The 20,232-nt window shown below is 45.7% G+C and overlaps 1 protein-coding gene across 2 annotated transcripts in view; it reads left to right on the top strand.

Annotated features, from left to right (window-relative positions):
* Nucleotides 1–20,232, top strand: part of LOC115148498 (serine/threonine-protein phosphatase 2A 55 kDa regulatory subunit B beta isoform) — a 91,794-nt gene that overhangs the window by 46,010 nt on the left and 25,552 nt on the right. The gene's annotated exons all lie outside the window — the stretch shown is intronic.

Below are 20,232 nucleotides of genomic sequence, written 5' to 3'. Positions count from 1 at the left end.
CCTTCGTTAGTCTCTCTGCCTGGCTCTTGCTCTCTCCCGTTGACCCTGCAGTGACAACACCACTGAGCAGTAGTCAGGAGTCTGTTGACATGCCTGTTGTTTGTCCAGAGGAAGGAGATCAGCTCTCCAGTACCCAGGGAGACCTCATGACCAGGTCCCAGAGAACATGTGATGTTAGACCGGCTAAACAATGCTATGTTGCTCCTCTGCATCAGGATATCGGCCCACCACCCTCCAGCAACTGTGTACTAGAGTTTAGGTGGCATGATCTCTAATTGTGACACGAAGACAGTGCAATCCATCAGGTGTGTGGCATCTTGGTGATACAATAGAAATCTTAGCTGCTGCATGTAATACATATTGCTGTGCATTTCGAGACAGATGAGCTCGGAATGAATGAAGATTCTGTGAAAGATACGTTAAACATCCAAGCTGCTCACAAAGCAAATGGTGTTAAGAGGGACGTTGATGCCGTCCCTTCTGTTCTCCCCTTTAAGGGTTAATGAAGAAGTGACGGGGAGACTACACATGCCTTTACAGTCCCTTCATGTCGGTCTATTGTCTGTCTTATCTGTGAGGGAAGAGGAGTGCGTGCCCGCAGTGCTGCTCTCTGTTCCTCTGCCCTGGGAGGATTAGGCTACTGTTCATCTGGGATGAGAACCAGCAAACCCCCCCCCCCCAAAAAAAGAAAATCCTGTAAACACAGCTTCTAAGCTGGCTCGTATAGGGCGATTATATCTCTGCTCCAAAAAGAACCTTGTGATTGTGATTCGAGAACAGGGCTGTGGAGTTGTGAGTGTGTAAGAGGTAAACGGATGATCTTACCATTTGAAATAGTAGAGTGCAAATGCATTGGGAAACAGAGTGTTGAAAATGATTTTCTTTCTATTTTTGCAACTGGGAGTGGTATGACCAGGCATTCACATAGAAAGGTGTTGCACAGTACCCACATCATATTTTGCAATGACATAATTGTTGACATGAACAAACGTGGCAATGACTATTTGCACTAATGGGCAAGACATTAACATATTGATACAGTGGAAATGAATGCTATTGTTCCATCCCCGAGCCCTCCCCTCCAGATGGAATCTATCAGGCCCACATTTACAGTGTGTGTGTGTGTGTGTGTGTGTGTGTGTGTGTGTGTGTGTGTGTGTGTGTGTGTGTGTGTGTGTGTGTGCATGCATGCCTGTGCGTGTCTGTCTGTCTGTGTAAGAAGGGGAGACTGTTCAGTACCCGTCTCTACTGATTACCTCTCTGGCAGCGAGGCTGGATCTCCCCCTCAGACCCCCTGACCCTGAGTTAATCTAACAACAGCGTGGCAGAACAGAACAGGGGGATGGGGTGGAGGGGTGGAGGAGAGGAGGGGTGGAGGAGAGGGGTAGGGGAACCAGGGGGGAACCGGGGATCCTGTTAGAGGGACTGCGACCCTCTCTTGTGCGCTCATTAAATGCAGATTGCTGATGCCTCTTTTTTTTTTTCTAGTTCCAACACCCCCACTCCCCCCTCTCTCCCCCTGCCCTGCAGCACTTTACCGCAGCCCCTCTGAGTCGCTCCCTGTACAGAAACACTTCCCACATACACAACGCTTCTCTCCCCCACTCCAGCACTGTCAGCAGTGTACAGTAGGCTGCCTGCCTACCTGTCTGCCTGCCTGTCTGCCTGCCTGTCCTCCAAATGGCATGACGGGCGGCCGCAGCCCCAGTGGACGTCAACCGATACAGCGATCTGTTTATCTCTCAACCAGGCTGGCGGGATGCTAATAGGTTGGAACCTGCTTGAATTGCCACCAATTTGAGCCTGATCTCTGTAGGCTGTTTTATACTATGTACCAGTGATTGGCAACCCTGGTCCTGGAGGTCACGGGTACTTCATGTTTTTGATTTAACCCACCTAGACGACCAGGTGTGTTGAATTTAGGCAATCGCTGAGCTGATCAATTAGCTCAGTTGGCCAAGTGCCTAGTAGTTAGAACCTGCAGCACTCCAGGAACAGTGTTGCCTGCCCGTGCTGTATCCCTTCAGGAGGCCTTCGTGCTCCAGACTGTGGCTTCCTAGAGTTATTAGGAAGTCATACTGAGGCTATGATATCTATAACCTCAATATTCTCCCTCGGTTCCATAGTATGGGCTAAAAAGGCACACAGGCACATGTAAACACACACAAACCCAAACCTGGGTGCCTCCTATGGTACACAGAAAGAATGTACCAGACCAAAGCCAGGCTACGGGTAAGGGTCAGAGTATATACCACATTGCCAAAGGAAAATCAAAAACCGAATGCATGGCCGGAGTGGAGGTTTGTGAAAACAGAACAGGAGTCCTCTGCATTGAATGTATGCTGAACTATAGGATTTCAATAGAGCAGTATACCAAGGTAGGGAGTCTTGTCAATGTCAGTGGACTGCAGACTGGTTGTCTGCTACTGACGTAGGTTTCGATTAAAATTCCCTGCCCGGCCTGGATCAGCTTTAAAACATACTGACACTTTAATCACCACACCAATTTCATCGCCACATTTTCCATGGATTTTTTTTCAATCAATACTTTTAAAGGCCCAGTGCAGTCAAAAAACAGATTTGCCTGTGTTTTATATTTCCATACTATGAGGTTGGAATAATACTGTGAAATGTTGAAATTTATGACAATGCCCTTTTTTAGTGTAAGGGCTATTTGAAAAGACCGCCTGAAATTTCTGCCTGTTTTGGTGGGATGGAGATTTGGCCTGCCTGATGACATCACATAAATGAGTTGATAGACCAGTAAGAGTTCCAAACCTCTCTGCCAATAACAGCTAGTTTTCAGTTTTCCCCTCCCCCTCCCAGACCACTCTCATACAGCCTTAGAAAAATGATTGCTTGAGAAATGGCTCTTTTCTAAGAATTTGTCTTTTTGACCATTTTAATTGAAAACAATCACAGTAAGGTACTTAATTGTTACCCATCAATTATTTGATATCAAGATAAAAAATCCCGCGCTGGACGTTTTAAACACGTGTTATTGCCAGGTGATGAAATGGTCGAGAGTGGAATCGTTTCCCCGGTCAGTGGATTCTATGAAATGAGATGCCAGACTGCAGGCAGTTCTGTTGTTGATGACTGGTCCTAGTATCAGGTCTGCCCCCTGAGTCTCTGACTCGACATTATTGATCTCTCTCTCTCTCTCTCTCTCTCTCTCCAGCCTCTGTGCCTGTCTCAGGAACTGTCTCACAACGCATACACACATGCGCACGCACGCACGCGCAAACATAAACACACACACACACACCTCGTAAAATCAGTCTAAGCAAAATGGTGCCTATCCCATTCTGTTCATGGTATATGGTTGAGTGGCTATTACAGCTACGTTAATAGGTCTGGGTTTTATGGGTGTGAAAGGCTCACACTGAGACAGACTAGCCTCTGGCCCATTAGCACAGAAGAGAAATCAGCTTTTAGGCTCAGCCCTTTCGGCACTCTGATATTTGTTAACCTTTTACATTATGCGGTTCAGTTGACCTTCTCCGTTTTAGATGCGACACTAAACGTTCTTATGTTACTCCAGTACGGTGTTCTAGCACCCACGAATGTAAGGCTTGACATTGTTAAACCGAGACGGGAGCAAACATTTATGTCAACTAATCGGTGTACTTTCACGCGATGAGTTATTTCGCAGCCAATTGTGCGTGTCGCTGGGTATAATCATTCCTGACCGTATCAGATCGCCCGTCGCTGGAGTTTTGAGATTCAGTCAATATGAACAGGAAAGGGAAGAGGAACACAGCGAGACCTTGGCATGGCCAAACAAATGATTTAATAAAACGTCGTGGTACATTTTGGCTGGATCTTCCCTATTACATCAGTACGTAGTCAGCAGTTCCGCTCCGCCAGCCAAGTGTACCCAGGGCACTGCGTGGCACGGCATCGCTCGTCCTCTTATTTCATTTCCCATGCTAATACTCCCGGACTCCCAACAGCAGTCAAAGCCGGTCCCAGAGCCAGTGATGCACAGATAGTGTCGGCTAGGCTAGGCGGTCAACAAATGCTGAATTAACGTCCCTCAGCCGGCATGGCTGGATGCTGCCGGCGTGTACAGTGTTGAAGATCATATGGAGACACTTATTACGCCGTCGCTCTCTCCACGGAGTCTCTTCCCTCTGTTTAACATCCCATTCCAACCCATTCCTCAGCACTGTTAGTAGCCTATGTTGTTGGGTTATAGTGGTGTAGCTCCTCAGACATACGCTGAGTGGACAAAACATTAAGAACACCGGCTCTTTCCATCACATAGACTGACCAGGTGAATCCGGGTGAAAGCTATGCTCCCTTATTGATGTCACTCGTTAAATCCACTTCAATAAAGTGTAGATGAAGGGAGGAGATGAGTTAAAGAAGGATTTGTAAGCCTTGAGACAGTTGAGACCTGGATTGGGCAACTCCATATCAGGAAGGTGTTCCTAATGTTTGGTATGCTCAGTTTAATATAAGGGTGCATTTACATGTCCAATTATAAATACACTAGAGAATGTTTTCTGTTGTCTCGATCGACCTCCTTGACAGATAATTAGCGCTTTTCACTTTGGCGTAGTGGATGTAGTAGAGAGAGGGTAGCTACTAGCTAACCGAATTGCATATGAAATCAAAGGCACATCACTTTTAATGGGGTACTGCGCTGCAATAAAGTAAAGTATGGCCTGCAGCCCTGCACACTCACATGCTCCAGATACATATCTTAACTCGCTGACGTTGAACGTTTCAACCCAAACGGATCCAGGAAGCTTACGGGTTGGTCCAAAAAAACGGATGCTGTACCGATGGTAACCATGGTCCCCTACTGTGCTACGCTGACTGGCATGGGCAGGCTGGTATCAGCAGCTGTCATAGCAGTGACATTCTGCCAGAGGCACTGAGGGATCGCTGTGATCTGTCTTACAGCCGTCTTGGAGACACTTGTGTTCACTCTGCGGCTCTTCCTGTGCCAGACAGCTCTTTCGCAACACACACAAAACACACACACACAAAACACACACACACAAAACACACACACAAAACACACACACACACAGTTCACTCTAACCTGTGGCATATGTCAGCAATAAAACGTGTATTACAGAAGTAGAGGGTCCCAGATGCTCCTGTAATGGAGACAAATGTTCATGTGTGGGGCAATTTAGACCAGGTGTGTGTGTGTGTGTGTGTGTGTGTGTGTGTGTGTGTGTGTGCACATATATAATGCTGGGATGGCAGCTTATATGAAGGGGCTGCCTGCTGCAGAGATTACATGTGAGCTCATTATCATAGACCAGATGTCTGTCTCTCCATCTCTCTCTCTCTCTCTCTCCATCTCTCTCCCTCGCTGTCTCTCTCCTATGGAATTGCTCTAACTGTTGATTCTGATCCAATGCTGTGCAGTCAACTGGTGATCTCCATCTTCTTTTGAGCAGATGGCAGAGGTTGAGCGAATGGAACGAGAGCGAGGGCACAGAGCAGCATGATCCAGCAGTTAGAAACATGGGCCTTGGTATTGCACGTTACATTTCCAGCCAGGGAGTTGATACTGCCTTCTTGCTCTTGGCTCCGTCCCAAGTTGACTTTACTTACTAACGAAATGGACAGAATCAAGAGTCAAAGAGGCATGCTGTCTTGATTACAGTTGTTGCAGTGCAATGATAAACACTGGGGGTCTGACTGTAATAGCTGACAGCCACTGACGTGTTCACATTGGCTATTATACACGTGTGCCACCGTTACGATGCGAGACGTATTTGTCACATGCGTGTTCCATTAGCTCATGGCTGTTGTTGTGGCTGTTAGTGTAACGGAGGAGCTCCACCAAGCATGTCCAGTCTACCGCTGGAGGTTATTTATGTGACTCTGCAGAGTGCTGTAGAGCCAGAGGCCCTCGCCTCTCCTCTCCTATCATTTACTGTGGCTGAAACAGAGAGTTACAGCTGCAGTACCTGCCTCAGCAAAAATACCCTTTATTCACACACAGCAATCCCACCCGTCAGCATCCACAGCCAATACCCGGGGGGAGGAAACTGTCTGCTCAGGCGCTGGCAGCCAACAAAAGAGAGACAGAGCAATGGGGAGTCAGTCAGAGACCTGCTAATGCTGCTGGAGTCCAGAGCCCAGAGTCTATTCTCCAGTAGAAACTGGGTGGTTCGAACCTTGAATGCTGGGTTCCCGTGGCTCAGTTGGTAGAGCATGGTGTTTGCAACGCCAGCGTTGTGGGTTCGATTCCCATGGGGGACCAGTAAGGGGAAAAAATTATGAAATGTATGCATTCACTACTGTAAGTTGTTCTGGATAAGAGCATCTGCTAAATGACTAAAATGTAAATGATTGGCTGACAGCTGTGGTATATCAGACCGTATATCACGGGTATGACAAAACATTTATATTTTCTGCTCTAATTACGTTGGTAACCAGTTTATAATAGCAATAAGGCAGCTCGGGGGTTTGTGGTGTATGGCCAACATACCGCGGCTATGGGCTGTATCCAAGCACTCCGCGTTGGGTCGTGCATAAGAACAGCCCTTAACCGTGGTATATTGGCCTTATACCACACCGCCTCGTGCCTTATCGCTTAAGTATTAAAGGAGAAGAAAGCAGGAGTTCACCTAGCCCTGTGGCTGCAATGTGGCCCCGGCCCTGGTACTTCAGCCAGTGCAGCTCCAGCTTCAGTCAATCCCACCAAATGATGTATGGCTCCAGAGCTGCCTCGGGACCGCAACAAAGACAGCTGGCCAATCTGCATTGCAGCAAAGGTCCCTCACACACTGATGTGCGGTGCACACGCTCATAGAGACTGGGGCGATTGTGCATAAACGCACACGTAGGTACATACTGGTCTGTACACACAGATGCACTACACTGCAACATATTGGGGGTAAAAAGCTTTGCCATTCAGCTGTTCTTTTGCTCAATCACATCCTGTACATTTTCCAGATCTACAGCGTCATCAGAAACCCAAGCAATGCAGTGCAAAAGACTCAAATTTCATATGCTGCTGGAACAAGACATTTTCATTGGAAGCTCACAACTTGACTTTGACTAGGAAGCAGTGCAGTGCTCGGAATCCCAATGGACATTAGAAAAGAATTTGGAGATCAATTAAGAACGAATGGTCTTGTTAACGCTCCTCTTTCGACATCATTATCATTTCACGATGATCTGCAATTTTCTGCTGGAGCAAACCAGCTTGCGTCAGCATCATTTGATTGAGCAGCATTTTAAATGCATTTTTAAACCTCCACCTCAAAGAAAAGTATTGGAAGTCCACCCCCAAGTGAAATATAGCATCCAATGACTGGAACGAACTGCAAAAATCTCTGAAGCTGGAGACTCATATCTCCCTCACTAGCTTTAAGCACCAGCTGTCAGAGCAGCTCACAGATCACTGCACCTGTACATAGCCCATCTGTAAACAGCCCATCTATCTACCTACCTCATCCCCATACTGTATTTATTTATTTATCTTGCTCCTTTGCACCCCAGTATCTCTACTTGCACATTCATCTTCTGCACATCTACCATTCCAGTGTTTAATTGCTATATTGTAATTACTTCGCCACCATGGCCTATTTATTGCCTTAACTTACCTCATTTGCACTCACTGTATATAGACTTTTTGTTTTCTTTTGTTCTACTGTATTATTGACTGTATGTTGTTTATTCCATGTGTAACTCTGTGTTGTTGTATGTGTCGCACTGCTTTGCTTTATCTTGGCCAGGTCGCAGTTGTAAATGAGAACTTGTTCTCAACTAGCCTACCTGGTTAAATAAAGGTGAAATAAATAAATAAAAATGGGCAGTTGTCTTACATTTCAGTTGCGTTGCATTTCACAAATGATACAAATATACAACGTGACAACAAAAACAACACATTTAATTCTTCCACCCAAAACAGATTTTCCCCAGGCCCGTGGTTTCATAATATTAGTACCTCAGTGCCGTGGTGCTGAGCTGGGGTTGGGGGCACTGAGCTGGGGTTGGGGGCACTGAGCTGGGGTTGGGGGAGTGCCTGTTATTGACTGGGCTGCAGTAAGCTGCCTGTGCCAAGCCAAACAGCCCCTGGCCACTCTCCCCGATTTATTTATGAAAATAAATATTCCAGCAGCCCCGGGGGCCACATTCATTATTCCTAAAGAAAATCCTCAGCTCATTCTGGCCCCGGTACAGTGTAAGGGGAGGCGGGGGCGGGAGACAGTTTGTGTGATTTAGATAGTCAAGCCGCAGTTTTTATTGTCCGCATTAGCATAGGATCCGTCCATTTTGTGACAAAAGAGCATTTGCATGGGCATGAGGGTGGAGCGATAGGTTTCGGGGGCATATTCTAATGACCACCTGCCTCTGGCCTTTCACACAACAACACCGGGAGGTGGCTGCATGAAATCTCTGATGATATTTTTAAGATCAGCCTTTGGATCTGAATTTCATTGAAATCGTTGCAGGATGTAGATTAAATTATCTGGCCTAGTTATGGTCTCGAAATTGCTGATCTTCAAATGGAATTGGGCTGGGAATGAACACATGCCCTGAGCCAACCTCTATACGCACCTAATGAGAGGCGCTGAACAGAACAGACGGAAACGGCACACTGCAGGAGCCCTCTTGTTAAGGGCCGTGAAGGGTGTGTGCGCGCGCGGGCAAATGACCAATCTGGCCTCAGGTCCTACTTTGAAAGCAGACCCTGTCATGTGATGATGTCATGCTCTGAGGGAGCTGCTGGTGTTCGTGGTGAGATGACAGAGCAGCGTGTGATCCAGCCAATCAGAGAGACACGGTGTGTGCCAGTTGTCACCTCCGGACCAGGCCTCCTCAGATGTCTGTCTATCTCTCTCTCTCTCTCTCTCTCTCTCTCTAGCTTCTGTGATCTGGTCATGGACTTGGGGCAACGCTTTAGGTACAGTACAATCTGCTCTCCTGCAGATGACTCCATGTTTCTTGATGAGCCAGTGCCACATCAACCATTCTGACCATGTCAGTGAGGCTCGGTATGTGATGATGTATTAGTTTGTTGTTATCGGGGGGGGGCACGATTTTGAACAGTGAGCAGATTGCTGCAAATAGATTTTCCAGAGGGACTTATGGCTGTGTGTGGACGCCAGGGGCACAACATAGGATTATCAGGTCTGTCTAAGCCACTTAGTGCTGTGGGTCAACTCAGCCTTCAGCATGTAGGGAAGGAAGGATGGGAAACTCCCCAATGACCCCAATGCCCTAGACCCTTCCGTTAGGAAACATTCCGGCGGACTTCTAAGAACAGCTGATTGAGTAGATTTACCACTGTGTCTCACTTGGAAAAGATACGAGACTAATGTGTCACGACTGCAGTTTGTATTTGGTTTATTTTAATACGTGTATGTTGTTGACACTATGATTACTTTGCTCGTACGTTGAGGTGCTCCGTTGCGTGGCTATTTGCATTGCTGCATTTCTTTGAATCTAGACTTTAAGGTGAGCCCAGTGCGGTGAGTTTATAGTGTGTTTGTTTCACAGGAAATGGGGGCCATTCCTGATAGGTGCAGTTTATCCTGAAGTAAAATCCTTTAGACACGTAATTCAGCAGCACAGACTCAGCCTGCTAATCTCTGGCCCCACGCAGGTGTTGTTTAGCAATGCATTAAAGCCAGCAAGCTGCTGTGTCTCTGTCTCTCTCTCTCTCGCTCTCTCTCTCTATCTCTCTCTCTCTCGCTCTGCCTCTCTGCCTCTCGCTCTGCCTCTCTCTCTTTCTCTGCCTCTCTCTCTCTCTCTCTCTCTCTCTGTCTCTCTCTCTGTCTCTCTCTCCCTCTCTCTGCCTCGCTCTGCCTCTCTGCCTCTCGCTCTGCCTCTCTCTCTTTCTCTGCCTCTCTCTCTCTCTCTCTCTCTGTCTCTCTCTCTTCCTCTTTCTCTGATACTACCTGGAACTCCACTTATACAACTGTTTCTGGGCAGAGCTACAGCAGTTTGTGGGTCCATCCCAACCATGTAACACAAGAACTAACACAGCATGTAGTCTGTCTGAGCTCTGGTACTGGACAGTGTAGGTTAGGACCTGTCTCTAGTCTGCTCTCTGTCTATGTTACTTACTGTTCTCTGAGAGCTTGTTAACTACTCACTAGCCCGTCTGGTTTTTGACTAAAGCTGATTGTGCGGCCAGTGTTTTATTTGTTTCCTCGTTACACAAGCATAGGTATATAGGTATGTTCCCTGCTTACTCTTGCACAATGTACACAACACACAGGCCTACATTAGCATCGTTTTGGAGTACAAACAAACAATGCAATCTCTGAGAAAGGGAACAATGCAAAATGTGTTATGGAGTGGCCGGAGGTGTCAGGCACATTATTTACTGATGCTGTTTAGTCCTAGTTGGTAATACCTTTGTCACTGAGAGCCACAGTGCCTCTGTGCCCTCCAGCACATCGAGATGAAACATTTGACTCCTGGTTTTAATAATAAAAAAAACCTCGTCCTTCTCCGGTGTCGGCCCTGCTGCCCTCTGCACCTCAATTTCAGCGTCCCACGTCTGAATCGACCGCTATCTGCATCCTCTCTATTCTAATTTTAGCCTTTCGTCTGGGGCTGATATGTGGGTTGGAGGTAGACTCAGGGATCCAATCTCCATTGCAATCAGCGCTAGGCTGCAGGAGCGAGGTCGCCCCACCATGGCACCTCCGATACTCATTCCAAGGCACGGGTTTAATATTATAGGTGAGCGCGTGTGTCCAGATGTGTAGATGTGCGTGAAATGTATGGATGGGGAGCAGTGATAAAACTCAACTCTTGTCCCCTTCCACAGTGTCGCTCTGACATTATTACACAAGATGGATTTGTGTTATCAGGGCGGCTGGGCTCTCATGCAGCACCTCGACCCTTGACCCCCAGCGTTTGAAAGCCCCACTGGCTTTGTGATTTATTCTCTCTCTCTCTCTCTCTCTCTCTCTCTCTCTCTCTCTCTCTCTCTCTCTCTCTCTCTCTCTCTCTCTCTGACCCGACGGCCAGCATCATCTAGCCTGCGTTATAGAGAGAATCGAAATCCCGAGCCTTACGGAACAGACAGGTCTTTGTGCTGAGTTGATTCGTCAGAGTGCCACATTTAGTCAGATGTTCAAACCCGACCAGTGATCAAAGCATCGCTGAGATGTCCGGATGAAGGCCTGTTCAGAACAGGACTCCTCACTCCTCTCAGTCCAGTCGCTTATCAACACTGTTTTGTCTGTTTTCTCCGCTATTTCTGAGAGATATTTTCCAAAGAATTATCAACATGGAGCGTCAGCCTTGGGAGAATTATGATATCATTAATGCTTGATACAGGCGACCAGATTTTAGTCTGGAAGGTTCCGTGCTGTTGTCTGTACGCAGTATACAGACGACCTGTCTGGTGCTTTCTTATTGTCCTAGTGTGTGTGTGTGTGTGTGTGTGTGTGTGTGTGTGTGTGTTTTGTCCTCTGTCTGTCAGGGTATGATCAGAGAACAAAGCAGCAGAGCTTCTCTCTGTTCAGAGCAGCTACAGTAATGAGCTCTCCCTTTCAGAACACACACGCCCTTCTAATGGGCTAATCATGGAAAAATGGAATCCGCCTTTGAAGTCACACTCTGTCTGACAAGATATCACCCATCAATTCACACTGGTGCCGAGTCCGATTGACTGGCACGCGCACGCGCACACAGGGAGCAAGAGAAATGTTTTCTGATCTTCTGTTGAATAGATAGTGAATGTGAAAAATGCTCACTGATTGAAAACCAATTTCGAATTTGATTTCATGTCTATTGTTCTTATTTTACTTCACGGGACAAACGGTGGGTGTATTTTGTGTTTGGCTATACCCTGTCCACTATAAAGAAGCAAGATAGAGCTTGGTTGTTATTAAAAGACGATAACACTTCACCCTCTGGCGCATCATTCCCTCTGAATCTTTCATCTTTGTTGGTGGAATTCTCCCACCATGTTCTCGTCTGATGATAAGGAACGAAAACGTTGGGAAAAGAAGTCTGAAAATTGGGATACTCCTGGGGCCTAATTAGGTCAGCATGTTTCCCATCTCGGAGAGATGATTTGGAATTCTGTTTCCATGTGGATTGTGAATATGATTTAGATGTAATTATTCCTGCCCCTGTACCCCCCCCCCCATCCCCTCCCCTCCCCTCCGCCGGCTCTGCTCTGCTCTGCTTTGTGTTCTCCAATACGCCTCTTCATCATAGCGCCCGATCAATGCATTGAGCATGGTGCTCTGTTCTGACGCACTAGGTGTGTGTGTATGGCAGTGGGGTGCCTGGGTTGGTGTGTGCGCTTGTTTTTATCTTTGCGTGTAGGACAGTGTGTTCTAACACCACTGAGGTAATACATCTGTGACCAAGTGGGTCATACTCTCTCGCTGCCACCTCTTATAAATCAGACTGGAGAAATATTCTATGTTATCCGTGCTAAAAGCAGGGTGTGTGTCTCTCTTGTGTGCGTGTGTTTGTATTCTTGCATGTGTTTGAAAGCGTGCATGTTTTTGTTTTTTTCCCTTGCAGTACCTGTTGTAGGTACAATCTGATTTACTCATATTCTGTTCCATTGAAGCAAGGGAGTAATGATGCTGAGAGACCAACCACTAAGTGTCCATACAGACATAGAGAGGAGCTGGGGAGGAAGAGCCAGGACCAAATGTCTCAGGACAGGCTGAAAGAACCCTCTTTAGCTCGGGACACACAATAGTTCCCCTATGTGATGGCTGCAAGGCTGCGACACAGCTTGGGCCCATGTCTTTCTGTCTGTCTGCCAAGTGTTACCATTGTTAGCTTAGGACCATGACATGAGCCATGAGCTCTCCTGGCTACTGGACAAACACATCAGCCGTGTGTGTGTGTGTGTGTGTGTGTGTGTGTGTGTTGTGTGTGTGTGTGTGTGTGTGTGTGTGTGTGTGTGTGTGTGTGTGTGTGTGTGTGTGAGAGAGATAACCTAACAATTGATTTTATCAGACAATATTATGTGAAATACTACCCAGGGTCCATTGTGCCTATAGTGCCTACTAAATGGCACCCTATTCCCTATATCTATATTGCAATAGGGCTCATATCGAATTTTATTTGTCACATGTGCCCGAATACAACAAGTATAAACCTTACTGTGAAATACTTACTTACAAGCCCTTAACCAACAATGCAGTTTTAAGAAAATAGAGTTAAGAAAATATTTAATAAATAAACTAAAGTAAAGAATGTAAATAAAAAAGTAACACAATACAATAACGAGGCTATATTCAGGGGGTACCGGTACCCAGTCAATGTGCGGGGAACAGGTTAGTCAAGGTAATATGTACATGTAGGTAGGGGTAAAGTGACTATGCATAGATAATAAACAGTGAGTAGCAGCAGTGTAAAAACAAAGAGGGGGTGTCAATGCAAATAGTCCGGGTGGCCATTTGATTAATTGTTCAGCAGTCTTATGGCTTGGGGGTAGAAGCTGTTAAGAAGTCTTTTGGACCTAGACTTTTGGACCTAGACACCACCTAGTATATAGGTCCTGGATGTCAGGAAGCTTGGCCCCAGTGATTTACTGGGCTGTGTTCACTACCCTCTGTACCGCCTTATGGTCAAATGCCGAGCAGTTGCCATACCAGGCGGTGATGCAACTGGTCAGGATGCCCTTGCACAACTGTATAACCTTTTGAGGATCTGGGGACCTATGCCAAACCTTTTCAGTCTCCCGAGGGGGAAAAGGCGTAGTTGTGCCCTCTTCACAATTTTCCTGGTGTGTTTAGACCATGATAGTTTTTTGGTGATGTGGACACCAAGGAACTTGAATCTATCGACCCGCTCCACTACAGCCCCGTCGATGTGAATGGGGGCCCTCATTTTCCTGTAGTCCACAATCATCTCCTTTGTCTTGCTCACATTGTGGGAGAGGTTGTTGTCCTAGTACCACACTGTCGGGCTTTGACCTCCTCCCAATAGGCTGTCTCATTGTTGTCGGTGATTAGGCCTACCACTGTTGTGTCGTCAGCAAACTTAATGATGGCGATGGAGTCGTACTTGGCCACGCAGTAGTGGGTGAACAGGGAGTACAGGAGGGGACTAAGCACGCACCCCTGAGGGGAACCTGTTTTGAGGATAAGCGTGGCAGATGTGTTGTTGCCTACCCTTACCACCTGGGGGCAGCCCGTAAGAAAGTCCAGGATCCAGTTGCAGAGGGATGTGTTTAGTCCCAGAGTCCTTAGCTTAATGACGAGCTTTGATTTTAATTTTAAAATAGGATTTTAATTATGAGATTTTTTTCAACACTATGGTGTTGAACACTGAGCTGTAGTCAATGAACAGCATTCTCACAGGTGTTCCTTTTGTCCAGGTAGGAAAGGGCAGAGTGGAGTGCGATTGAGATTGAGATACCAACGTGAGTGCTACGGGGCGGTAGTCATTTAGGCAGATTACCTTCGCTTTCTTGGGCACAGGGACTATGGTGGTCTGCTTGAAATATGTAGATATTACAGACTTGGTCAGAGAGAGGTTGAAAATGTCAGTGAAGACATTTGCCAGTTGGTCCGCGCATGCTCTGAGTACATGTCCTGGTAATCCATCTGGCCCTGCGGCCTTGTGAATGTTGACCTTTTTAAAGGTCTTGTTCACATTGGCTACGGAGAGCGTGATCGCACAGTCTTCCGGAACAGCTGGTGCTCTCATGCATGCTTCAGTGTTGCTTGCCTCGAAACGAGCATAAAAGACATTTAGCCCATCTGGTAGGCTCGTGTCACTGGGCAGCTCATGGCTGGGTGTCTCTTTGTAGTCCGTATTAGTTTGCAAGTCCTGCCACATTCGACGAGCGTCAGAGCCGGTGTAGTAGGATTCAATCTTAGTCCTGTATTGACGCTTTGCCTGTTTGATGGTTCGTCTGAGGGCATAATGGGATTTCTTATAAGCATCCGGATTAGTGTCCCACTCCTTGAAAGCAGCTGCTCTAGTTTTTAACTTGGTGCGGATGTTGCCTGTAATCCATGGATTTTGGTTAGGATATGTACGTACAGTCACTGTGGGGACGACGTTGTCGATGCACTAATTGATGAAGCCGGTAACTGAGGTGGTATACTCCTCAATGCCATTGGATGAATCCCGGAACATATTCCAGTCTGTGCTAGCAAAACAGTCCTGCGTCATCTGACCACTTCCGTATTGAGCGAGTCACTGGTACTTCCTGCTTTAATTTTAGCTTGTAAGCAGGAATCAGGAGGATAGAATTATGGTCAGATTTGCCAAATGGATGGTGAGGGAGAGCTTTGTACGTGTCTCTGTGTGTGGAGAAAAGGTGGTCTAGAGTTTTTTTTCCTCTGGTTGCACATGTGACATACTGGTAGAAATGAAGTGAAACGAATTTAAGTTTGCCTGCGTTAAAGTCCCCGGCCACTAGGAGCAGCGCTTCTGGATGATTATTTTCTTGTTTGCTTATGGCCTTATACAGCTCGTTGAGTGCCAGCGTTGCTCCTAGTCTTAGCGGTGTTAGTGCCAGCGTTGATTTGTGGTGGCAAATAGACGGCTACAAAAAATATAGATGAAAACTCTTGGTAGATAGTGTGGTCCACGGTTTATCATGAAGTACTCTACCTCAGGGGAGCAATACCTCGAGATTACCTTAGTATTAGACATCGTGCACCAGCTGTTATTGACAAATAGACACACACCCCTACCCCTCGTCTTACCGGACGTAGCTGTTCTGTCCTGCCGATGTACGGAAAACCCAGCCAACTGTATATTACTCGTGTTGTTGTTCAGTCACGACTCTGTGAAAAATAAGATATTACAGTTTTTAATGTCCCGTTGGTAGGATAGTCTCTAATGGAGCTCATCCAGTGATTGCATGCAAAATATCACAATTGGTTAGAAGCCCTTAAAACGGCAGCCATTCCCTCTGGTGCCATTCTTTCTTTCTAATGTAGGGAATAGGGTGCCATTTGGGATGCAGAGTTATAGTGTGATGAAGAGAGATGTACTTTACAGTATGTGGCCAACCTGTCAGCAGTATGGATGTCCTTAACATCAGAGACAGGACAGGATAGAGACAGACAGGATGTATAGAGACCGATTAGAAAGAGACAGGCAGGACACAGACAGACAAGAGACAGACAGGACAGAGACAGACAGGACAGAGACAGACAAGATAGAGACAGACAGGGCTAGCCAGGACAGGAGAGCCACTGACCGCTTACGTGTGGATAAACACTTTGTTCTCTCCTGTCTCATTAAGCCTATTGGATCCAACACAATTCACAAATGAGGCCCGTTATGTAACACACAAATAGGAAAGTTAACAAGGTCGTTCAGCTGTCAATCTGTTGTCTCATCAAGCTGTCTGATGATCATCTTTAACACACCAAATCTAATTTTGGATTTCGAGCACTGCTGACAACATATCATTCCATACTGCAGTATTTTCTATATGTATGTACTATATGTATGTACTATATGTGTGTACTATATGTATTTTCTATATGTATGTATGTACTATATGTATGTACTATATGTATGTGGAAGGGGAGGGGGAGTTTTAGTGTATATGATTATGAAGCAGTAGTGAAGATGCAGTGCGCTGTTGCCAGTTCAAAGCCTAAGAACAAAGTCTATGCTCCTCATACAGCCTCTGCTAGTCTAGGAGGGGGTCGTCATGGAAACCTCCTAAAATTCCCCCAACACACACAGACAACATGGAGGTGCACTAGGGTAAAAATATAACAACCCAGTCTTCTTTCTTTTTCACTCCCCCTCTTTTTTTCTCTCTCTCTCTTTCACTCTCCCTCCCTTATGGAGCGATTTCAGTGCCAACAGAAATTGTATTTTAATTTTAGAATTTTTTATTTGTATTAGGATATTGGAATGTAATATTTTTTATGTTTAATTCACAAATTGAATCATTGAATTCATAAATTGAACTTGTATTCATGATTTGAAACTGAATTGAATGAATATTGCATTACCATTTAAAATACAATTTCAATTGAATTCAAATTCAATATTTGTATATTCAGCTTAAATATGGTAGATATTGCATTCATGGTCTGTGTATCAAGTTTACAAATCATCAATTCAAGTTAATCAAAGTTCAATATATTCAATTTCTCAGATGCATTCAGATTCAGTTCTCTAAATTCCGATTCAAAACCGGAGACCACGTTCCGGGTACTTTGCCAGCCAGGAAAGGTAGAGGATGACAGATAGAATCAAACTCTCTCAGTGGTCAACAGAAGCTTCTGCTGGTTTCTGAAGCCAATGTGGCATGTAGAATTTATTTTCTTACTATGGATTTGACTTTAGTGTTTGAACCACTTTAGCTATAAGCTATTATGACCCCATTCCCAAAAGCTAAGACTCTCTGGAGCATTAATTTGCTTTCTGTTCCCATGTGTGATGATCACAGGCTCCGTTAGGAGTGTCACAAAAACCGCAATTAGACCCCAATAAAAATATAGTTTCTATCTTCTAGCCAACTTTTCAGAATAGCCCTGTCATAGCCCTTCTAAGGATAGCCTTTCCACCCCCTATTTAATCTTGCTCTTGTGACTGACTGGGTTCGAACCAGGTCTCCTGAATGTCACAAGGCTGTTGGACCTCTTAGATTAGCACATAGGCATTAGTTCAGGAAGCTAACACAAGTCTTCAAGTCTCCAATAAGGTTCATCGAACCACCTCGGTTACATTTCACCCCCCTTGGACCTCATACTCGGAGATCACGGCACCGATATAACAGACTGGGTTCGAAATCAAGCCTACAGCACAACAACACTTTCTGTGGCAAACAGAAGCAGAAGAATCTGTGCACCTATTTTAATACACTTCACCCTCCTTTGACCTCCTCCTTGAAGAGACCCATCCAAGTCACAGGATCAATGTCTAGGCATTTAGCTCAACAGGCTAACACAGTCTTAACCCAGTCAGTCACATGTTAACCTTATAATGACTACCCTTGCCGGAGACATGAGACCAGGGGCCGACTGGGACCAAAAATCGGCCCTGGCATTTCAAACACACCAGCCCATTCTTATTTCCAGGCACCTTCGCCGGACCATTATTTTCCTCCAGGCCCCCACAATGGCCCATTATTTTCCTTGAGGCCCCCACTATTATAATTTTGTGCAAAAAAAAAAGTTTGACAAGCCCACTGGGCTAAAAATTGACCAGCCCATCTGCCATTTGCCCGAAATTCCAGATGGCCAGTCCGCCCCTGTCTGATGTCTAACACTTGTCAAACTAGCACGTCTTCAGGTCTCAGGGTAGGTTCTCATCACATAAGCATTGATCACCTAAACTTGCTGGATCTTGAAGACTTGTATTAGTTTAGCAGATGGGGATCTGTGAAACTCACTCCTCAGCCTGAAGTGTCACCCCTTGCGCAATTGAAAAAGGCCTTTTTTAATAGCACGATGGGTCGGAATACTTCAGGAGGAAGGTCATGTGTGTTTTTGAGGCAGAAGTCCTGAGTTTGAATCTCCATATGTGCTGAACCGCGGGGAAGCGGTACTCGCTAAGCAGGTAGCATGGTGTGCTTTACAATGGTGCAACTGGACTCGAATCTACAGTTGCTCTGGTACAATCGCTGGGGTTGCTGTGGAGTGAGCTAAAGGGGTGAATGTCGCAGATGGGGATCTTTGAAACTCACTCATCAGCAATGTTCCCTTTCTTTAGGCACTGAGCAAATGTCTGGTCTGCTGACCACAAACTTGAACATTGTGAAAATGATGTGCACGTGTGAACTGACTGTGAACACTGAGGCTGTACCCGCTTTAAGATACAGTTTTAACAGTGGACAAGTAGGCTACGGTGGCTATTTGATCATAATGTAGGCCTACCAGAGTGGCCTACCATCAAAATCAATGGAGAAAATGCATCCCATAACATTTTAACATGGAAATAGCTGTTCTATCGTTCAGCCTACAGTAGCAGCTAATGTGTGGTGTTCAATGTAGTCCTACATTCCGTGAGACTTTTGGAAAAAATATGCAGGGCTTGACATTAAATTGTTTATCCGCTTGTCCTTCAGACAAGGAGGTGACTTAAAATGTGTTGTTTGTGCAAGAAACCACTTTACAAAATAAAGTTAATTATTATTCCCATACCATTATTACAGAGAATCAGACAAATTATGCTACCTTCTGCATATTGGCTACTTAGCTTATTCAAGCCTGTCTCAAAATACAACACTGCCCCTTTAAGACAGAAAAAACTATCATTACCTGACTCGCTTTTCAATGATGGCTAGAAATGCACACGTTTTGTACTCTTGTAGGAAGCAACTATTCCCCCATTGCTGACTAGAAATTAGCTATAACTGGGCTAATAACTCACTTACTAGCGAAGAACATTAACAAATGTGCACACGTGGTTTAGTGCAGCTCTTGCTTTGATCTCAAAACAAGCGCATCTACCATAGCCACGGGAAGTAAGGGTGCTGAGGGTGCTGGAGCACCCCCTGAAAAATCTGAATAAATATATATGTATTTTTTTGTTGTTGGAAAAAAATATTTTTTCACAAAGGTAGTGCACTGGGGTTTTAATAGTCCTGTATTAGCCTGACCGATATAGCCGCGTCTGCAGCGCGGGCAAAAACTCCTCACCCCCCTGTTGACCAAACATCTATATTAGTGGCTAATATTGGCAATTCCCACAGTAAAGGGAAACGTTGATAGTGTTAACTAAAGGGGAAAACTAGAAGTTGAGTGGAGTTCAATCTCGTGCTTCTCTGTGCTGGCTGATATTTATTTTGTGCGGCAGTCCCGGGGGAGCTGCGTGCCAGCGCATAGCTTACAGGGAACATTGCTCATCAGCCTGAAGTGTTGCTCCTTGCGCAATTGAAGAAGGCCTTTTTGCAATAGAGAGGTGGGTTGGAATGCTTCAGGAGGGCAGTCCAGTGTGTTTGCGAGGCAGAGGTCCTGAGTTTGAGTCTCAGTACGAGCTGAATCAGAGGGAAGCGGTACTCCTTAATCAAGCAGTGTGTCGTCCTTTACATGAACTTCCTGAACTTATCCCTATAGGCTTTAGCTAAGTGGACTAACACAGTCTTGTGACATGCAGCAGACCTGGTTCAAACCCAGTCAGTCACAAGAGCAAGATTAAATTGGGGGTGGAAAGGCTATCCTTAGAAGTCCTTTACAATGGTTTTTGTTTACCACAGTGAGCTTTGGATTCTATGACAAGGCATTTCAACTACAGTTGAAGTTGGAAGTTTACATACACTTAGGTTGGAGTCATTAAAACTCGTTTTTTAACCACTCCACAAATTTCTTGTTAACAGACTTTAGTTTT

This window comes from Salmo trutta, chromosome 15, assembly GCF_901001165.1.
Source record: "Salmo trutta chromosome 15, fSalTru1.1, whole genome shotgun sequence".
Lineage (NCBI taxonomy): Eukaryota > Metazoa > Chordata > Actinopteri > Salmoniformes > Salmonidae > Salmo > Salmo trutta.
This window is presented reverse-complemented; position numbering and strand designations above follow the sequence as displayed.